The sequence below is a fragment of the Hypanus sabinus genome, chromosome 25, assembly GCF_030144855.1.
Source record: "Hypanus sabinus isolate sHypSab1 chromosome 25, sHypSab1.hap1, whole genome shotgun sequence".
NCBI lineage: Eukaryota > Metazoa > Chordata > Chondrichthyes > Myliobatiformes > Dasyatidae > Hypanus > Hypanus sabinus.
Window position 1 is genome coordinate 29,938,660 of NC_082730.1, and position 8,347 is coordinate 29,947,006.

The window sequence follows — 8,347 nt, forward strand, 5'->3', positions numbered from 1 at the left end:
ATATTGTGGATGCCTATCATTTTTACGCAAAACCGGTGTTTTCAAAATTATCCAGTCTAGTGTGGGTGTAGCCTTAATTCCATCAAAAGGCAAATTCCTGCCCCAAATTAGATTTCTAATCAGCTACTAAACTGAACTAAAATTCAACGATGATTCTGAATTTAGTTCTGAATTAACAGCTGGAGTTCTTCCTAAAACATGTGACTGGAAAACATTTCATCTATTTCAAAGTTCATAGTTCAAAGTAAAATTTATTATCAAAATACATACATGTCACCAGACATAACCCTGAGATTCTTTTTCTGCTGGCATACTTAGCAAATCTATAAAACAGTAACTGTAAACAGGTTCCATAAAAAAACAAACTGTGCAAATGCAGCTATAAATAAAGAACAACAAATAACGAACATGAAATAACAAGATAAAAGGTCATTAAATTGAGACCATTGGTTGTGGGAACACCAACAGTAGAATGAGCGTAGTTATCTCCTTTTGCTCAAGAGCCTGATTGTTGTGGGGCAGCAACTGTACTTGAACCTGGTGGTGTGAGTCCTGAGGCTCTTGTACCTTCTACCTGATGGCAGCAGTGAGAAAAGAGCATGGCTTGGGTGGTGAGTATCTTTGATGATAGATGCTGCTTTGATGTAAGTCTGTTATAATTTTACTAAAAACCCAATAATAAAATGGAAACTTTTTCTTTCCTGGAAAGAGAAAAATGTCACCAACACGGACACTAAAAGGCTATTATCAAGACAAATGCACAACAAATATTTATGGACAGAGGCTGATCAGCAAAAATATGTAGGAAAAGTACTAACTGTTCTTAGTCTTTTCAATATTACTGTCCAGATAGCTTCTCAAAATAGCACAGTTGAGCAGGAAAAGCTGTACAGCTCATTAGACTGATCTTAGCTCTGCTGATGTTCACTGTGTACATCAGAACAATAGTTATTCATTACAAACAAGTTATTTCAGGTGAATCACTCAGAGCATTGTGTGCTTTCCTCATGAACCACTGAAGCACTTGCAAATTTGAGGCTGTTTTCCAAGCCGTACGAGCTATATCCAGATGTTTAACGCTTGGGATGGGTTTCAATGGTGATGATTAACAATATTTAACACAGAAGTGTTGTGGGGGGGGGGGAGGTGGAACTGCGCAAAATTTACAGTCTATGAAAACCCCATGAACACTGAATTTTGGGAAGGAACTCAACATTGGGTGGCAGTACTGCAACGACATACTTGCCATTGTGACCTAATCATGGACAGGTAAATGTACTTAGTCATATAGGCAATAACAAAGTATTCATTTCTAAAATTCCCAATAACATTGTCTAATAATTTTTTATTGTTAAATGCATGTTCTATGTATTTAAGGTTTAACAAATCCATGTCATAAGTTATTTACGGACCATTATGGACCACCTTGAAAAGCCATGAGCTTTTTTCTGAGTTTTTTTAAATGAACTAATGCCTTGTTTTGTACAGTGTTTTCCTTCATTGTTTTGTATAATTTCTGCTCTGTATGTTGTTTGAACCTAGGTACCTGTGATGTTGCTGCAGGAATGGTCCCCATTGTACTGGTAGGTACCTTACTTTATTTTGTGCACAGAACAATAATCTTCATTTGACTGGAAATGCTGAACTAATAACCCCCTCTCCTTGCTTCATCTTTTATTGTCTTTTATTCTCTTTTATTGTCTGCCTACCTCTGCCCATCTCCCTTCCTTGCTCAATCTCCAACCCCCACCCTCCTCTGTTTAGACCATTAATTAACTCTGTCCTACCACACCTCTCTTCTTTATGCTGGCCATCTCCCCATGCTATACCACCATTAAGATTACCTACCATCCCACACTCACACCTTGGAAAGTCTAATCAAGTCAATTCAAGTCAACTTTTATTGTCATTTTGACCATAACTGCTGGTACAGTGCATAGTAAAGATGAGACAACATTTTTCAGGACCATGGTGTTACATGACACAGTACAATAACTAGACTGAACTACACAAAAAAAAAACACAGAGAAAGCTACACTAGACTACAGACCTACACTGGACTGCATAAAGTACACAAAAACAGTGCAGGCATTACAATAAATAATAAACAGGACAGTAGGGCAAGGTGTCAGTCCAGGCTTCGTGTATTGAGGAGTCTGATAGCTTGAGGGAAGAAACTGTTACATAGGTCGTGAGAGCCCGAATGCTTCGGAGCCTTTTCCCAGACGGCAGGAGGGAGAAGAGATTGGATGAGGGGTGCATGGGGTCCTTCATAATGCTGTTTTATTTGCGGATACAGTGTGTAGTGTAAATGTTTGTGATGGCAGGAAGAGAGACCCCGATGATCTTCTCAGCTGAGCTCACTATCCGCTGCAGGGTCTTGCGATCTCAGATGGTGCAATTTCCGAACCAGGCTGTGATGCAGCTGCTCAGGATGCTCTCAGTACAACCCCTGTAGAATGTGATGAGGATGGGGGGTGGGAGATGGACTTTCCTCAGCCTTCGCAAGAAGTAGAGATGCTGCTGGGCTTTCTTTGCTATGGAGCTGGTGTTGAGGGACCAGGTGAGATTCTCCGTCAAGTGAACACCAAGAAATTTGGTGCTCTTTACGATCTCTACCGAGGAGCTGTGGTTGTTCAGTGGGGAGCGGTCGCTCCGTGCCCTTCTGAAGTCAACAACCATCTCTTTTGCTTTGTTCACATTAAGAGACAGGTTGTTGGCTCTGCACCAGTCCATTAGCCGCTGCACCTCCTCTCTGTAAGCTGACTCGTCGTTCTTGCTGATGAGACCCGCCACGGTCATTGGCAAACTTGATGATATGGTTCGAGCTGTGTGTTGCAGCTGGCTGTACTTCTATTTCCAGTGCATAGGCAGAGGAGTGCTTACTAGATTGCTTTTAGTCAGTCGACTGGACAATATTCATGGGTTTATCTTTGAGTCTGATTGAATATGCCACAGTTGTCACTGACTTCATTAAAACCTCTGTAGATGAGTGTGTGTGATTTCGAGAATGTGCCAGTCATGCCCAAACCAAAAGCAGAAAATAAACCAGGAGATTCCAAAAGACCATAAACCCATAACGTATAGAAGAAGAATTAGGCAATTTGGCCCATTGAGTCTGTTCCACAATTTCATCAGGGCTGATCCATTTTCCTTCTTCATCCCAATCTCCTACCTTCTTCACATATACCTTAAAACCCTAATCAAGAATAAAACACTAATCAAGAATTTATCAACTTCTGCCTTAAGTACACCCCCTCATCTCCATTCTAAAAGGACACCTCTCTATTCTGAGGCTGTGTGCACCAGACTTAGACTCTCCCACCTTCAGAAACATCCTCTCCACATCCACTCTATTGAGGCCTTTCAACATCTGATAGGTTTCATTGAGGTCTCCCCTCATTCTTCTGAATTCCAGGGAGTACAGGCCCAGAGCTATCAAACGTTCTTCATATGACAAGTATTTTGATTCCTGGTTCTTTTGAACCTCCTCTGAACCCTCCCCAATGTCAACCCATTCTTTCTTAAATAAGGGGCACCAAACAGCTCACAATACTCCTTGTGAGGCCACACCAGTGCTTTAAAAGCTTCAACATTACATCCTTGCTTTTATGTTCTAGTTCTTTTGAATTGAATGCTAACTTCACATTTGCTTTCCTCACCACACACTCAAGCTGCAAGTTAACCTTTAGTGAATCCTGCAGAAGGTTTTTCAAGTCTCTTTGCACCTCAGAGTTTTGAATTTTCTCCCCACTTCGAAAATAGTCTACACTTTCATTTCTTCTAACAAAGTGCGTGACCGTACTCTTCCTAACATTGTATTCCATTTGTTATTTCCTTGCCCATTCTCCTAATATGTCTGTACTACCTGTTGCATGGTTGGGTGATCAGCGACTAAACCAGCTCCCTTACCAGGTTTGCCTGGTGAGGAGGGTGGCTAGACACCCTGCAGGACGAAAGTCAAGACCTGTCAAAGGGCGGATGAACCCTCTTGTAGGGTCAATGGCCATCTAGCAAATACATGCCGTGAAGCGTGGAAGGGGCATCCCTCGCATTGAAGCTTGGTCTGGCCATTCACTGAAACAGAACTTCCCCCAGACGTCTTGGACCCCACCATGCCACTGAATCTGGGAGGGGATGTCAAGAGGGTGAGTCTGGACCTGTGCAACCCGCTACTCACCTAAAATCCATTCACGCTCACGCTGTTCCTTCCTGAGGAGTGGGGTATCTCAAACCCCACTAACTGACCAAAAGGAACCATCATCTTCTTATGGGATGGATAGCCAGAAGAAGAATATGTCTGTACTTCCATAGCTTCTCTACTTCCTCACTTGCCCATTCACATACCTTCATATCATCCACAAATATTGTCACAAAGACATCAATTCAGTCTTCCAAGTCATTGACATATAATGTGAAAAGAAGTGGACCCAACACAGACTCCTTTGGAACATCACTAGTCACTTGCAGCCAATGAGAAAAGGGTCCTTTTATTCCCACTCTTTGCCTCCTGTCAATAAGCCTCTCCTTTATCCATGCTAGAATCTTTGCTGTAATACCATAGTCTTTGAACTCGTTAAGCAGCCTCATGTTTGGTACCTTGTTAAAGGCCTTCTGAAAATCCAAGTACACACCATCAACCAATTATCCTTTGTCTATGCTTCTTATTATTTCTTCAAAGAATTCCAACAGATTTGTCAGGCAAGATTGTCCCTTGAGGAAACCATGTTGACTATGACCTATTTCATCATGTGCCTTCAAGTACTCCGAAACCACATCCTTAAAAATTGACTCCAACATCGTGCTAACCACTGAAATCAAACAAACTGGCCTATAACTTCCTTTCTTTTTCTTCTCTCCTTTCTTGGAGTGGTGTGACATTTGCTATTTTCCATTCCTCTGGAACCATACCAGAATCAATTGATTCTTGAAGGAGTCTGTAGTTTGCCAAGGGCTAGATCTATGGCATTCAAGACCAGTGATCTAGAACTACACAGGAACAAACTACAGAAGGCTATTTTAAGGATCAATAAACAATTCTGATTGGGGTAAGAGATGGAATCGGATGCACATCAGCTCTGGCAGGGTTGCAGGCTATAACTTCCTACAAAGTGAAAACTATCATCATAAATGTCTATGATGTTTCACTCCCAGATGAGCTCAAAACCTTTTATATGTGCTCTGAAAGGGAGAGAAAACTACATCTCTGTGAATCCACGCAGCAGCTGGTGACTTTCTGATATCTACCTTGGAAACCAACGTTAGAACATCTTTCATGAGAGTAAACCATCACAAGGCATCAGGCCCCAATAGATTATTTGCTCAGGCTCTGAAAACCAGCTGTGGGAATGTTCAAGGATATCTTCAATCTCTCACTTGCTACAGTTGGAGATTCCTACTGCTTCAAATGGTTGACAATCATACCAGTGCCCGAGAAGAGCAGGATGAGCTGCTTCAATGACTACTGCCCAGTGGCCATCTGCTGTGATGAAGTGATTTGAGAGTTTAATCATGGTTAGAATCACCTCCTGCCTAAGCAAGGAGCTGGACCCATTGCAATTTGTTGTCACCACAATAGATCTACAGTGGATGCAGTTTCATTGGCTCTCCACTCAGTATTGGATCACAAGGACAATAGTAATACTTACTTCAGACTGCTGTTTATTGACTACAGCTCAGTGTTCAACAAGGTCATACTCTCAGTAACAAGCTCCAAAACTTGGGCCTCTGTACCTCCTTCTTCAACTGGATCCTTGACTTCCTCACTAGGAGGCCACAGTCTGTGTGGATCGGAAATAACATCTCCTCCTTGCTGACAATCAACAATGGTGCACCTCAAGGATGTGTGCTTAGCCCTCTGGCCGAGCCTCTTTACAGTCACGATTGTTGGCCAGGCATAGCTCAACTGCTTTCAATTTATTTGCCTCCAACACAACTATTATTGGCAGCATTATGGATGGTAATGAAGAGGCATACAGGAGTGAGGTAGGTCTGTTGGTTGCGAGGTGTCATAGGAGCAACCTTTCACTCAACTTCAGTAAACACCAAGGAATTAATTGTGGAGTTCAGGAAGGATAAGTTGAGGAACACACATCGGTCCGCATCGAGGGATCAGAAGTGGAAAGGATGAGCAGTTTCAAGTTCCTGGGAGTCAATATCTCTGAGGTTCGATATCCAAGAATTGATGCAATTATAAAGAAGGCATAACAGTGGTTATATTTTATTAGACGTTTGAAGAGAACTAGTATGTCATCAAAGACAGTTACAAATTTCTACAGATGGAGAGCAACAAGAGCATTTAACTGGTCACAACACAGTCTGGTATGGAGGGGCCACTGCATAGGATTGGAAAACGTAGCAGAAAGTTGTAAACTCAGCCAGCTCCATCGTAAGCACTTGTCACCCCAACATCCAGGACACTTTCAAAGGTGACATATTAAAATGGTGGCACCCATCACTTAGCAACCTCACAATCCCTCCTCCAACCAATGATCACCTAGATACGCCGTCTTTTCATTGTTACCATCAAGGAGAAACTACAGGAGCCTGAAGAAACACAATCAATATTTCAGGAACAGCTTCTTCCCCTCTGCCATCGAATTTCTGAATGAACAATGAACCCATGAATACTACCACTCTTTATGCACTATATAACACTTTTTATTGTAATTTAGTTTTATTATTATGTATTGGAATGTACTGTTACCACAAAACAACACATTTTACATCATATGCCAGTGATTTTAAACCAGATTGTGATTCTGATTTCTCCTCATTATTTTTCTTCCTGATGCAGGATTTTGGTCCAAAATGTTGACAATTACCAGTCCCCACCACCCATCACCCCGGATGATACTTGATTTGCTGAGTTTCTTCAATAGACAGGTTGTTGATAACAATTTGTATATTTGATGGATATGATTATCCAATGAGGTGTCAGCAATGAACGAAAATTTTGAACATTTTTGAACAAGCAACACGATCATATTTGTTTTATCAATGAAAGAATTGTGAAAGGAAATATAATCAATAACACTGGACAACAAAGATTTTACTTCCTGAATAATTTGGGTGTATCCTATGGGTCTTGGGCTGATGATCATGAAAATTACCATGAAATTTCTCTATCACAAGTCAGAATAACTAACCCCAAGATGATGGAAGGCATTTTTTTGGTCCACAAATCAAACAGGTCGTCAATGACAGGCAATTTGAGGAACTTCTTGTGGGAACGGAGAAAAATTGCATGGAAGGCATTCAAGGATATTGTTGAAAATTTTCTTGGTTACGACGGAACACCAAACTATGTGCAGCTGGTTGAAGTACACCATGTCCCTAAAGATTAATTTTCTGTATTCCCTTTCAGACTTCTTCCCTGCAAATCTTGGCTCTGAACATGACAAGCATGGTAAAAGATTCAGCAGGACATTGAGATCTTGAAGAAACAGTATCAGGGCAATTGGAATGCATCAGTGCTGGTTGATCATTGCTGGACAATTAAGCAAGAAGCTTCAGACATTGAGTACACTGTACAAATAAGAATAATCAGCAAAGCGTTTTAACTTATTTTAACTATTGATAAGTGTCAGCATTATCATACAATTAAGTGCATTATATTCTATGATACTTAGTTACTTGTTTCTCCAAATTCGTATGTAATTCAAATCTTCGGAAATTATATTGGTATTCAGCTTCAAGTAGTCTATCATAAACAAAAATAAATCTGAGTAAACAATACTTGCAAAAAAGTTTGCTGTCCAGTGTAATTAGTACATATTCACCGTTGCTTATAGTTATAAATGATCTATCTGGTCATATATTGGAAAAAAAACGGACTGGTTGAGAACTAAATTTTGAGTTTGGAATTCTGCTCATTAGCATCAGAAATGATCAGATGTGTAGATCTAGTAGCACCGTTGTGAACAGTGGACTGTAAAATTTCACTCCATCTCATTCATTGTGGGATATCCATTTATTTTCAGCTTGCACAGGAGTTGGTTCTACTTGATCGGCAATGCTCAAATATTATTAATCACGTTGCAAGATCCTCTGAGCAGGTTGAAGCTGAGGCAATTTCGGTGTGGGATCTTCAAATGCAGCTTCCACTGGAATGCCCCCAAAGGTAAATGGCTCATAACTCAGGGAAAAAAAGTCTAAATCTTTTAAATGAGTGAGCATATATTTAAGCAGTGATCCCAGTTTAGAATCTTCCACAAGGGAACATAGCCTTTCTACATCCATCTTTTCAAGATCCTACCAAAACTATTGCACATTTTCCCACACTTCTAGCATTCGAATATCTTTGACCTATCTGCAGTAAATCCCTTTGCAGCTTTTTTATGTTCTC

At 40.7% G+C, this 8,347-nt stretch overlaps 1 long non-coding RNA gene across 1 annotated transcript; it reads left to right on the top strand.

Annotated features, from left to right (window-relative positions):
* Window positions 1-480: 480 nt before the first annotated feature.
* On the top strand, window positions 481-8,013 carry LOC132381291 (uncharacterized). Its single transcript, XR_009507994.1, has 3 exons — window positions 481-611; window positions 1,543-1,583; window positions 7,983-8,013. It is a non-coding gene; the product is annotated as an uncharacterized LOC132381291 (long non-coding RNA).
* Window positions 8,014-8,347: the final 334 nt, after the last annotated feature.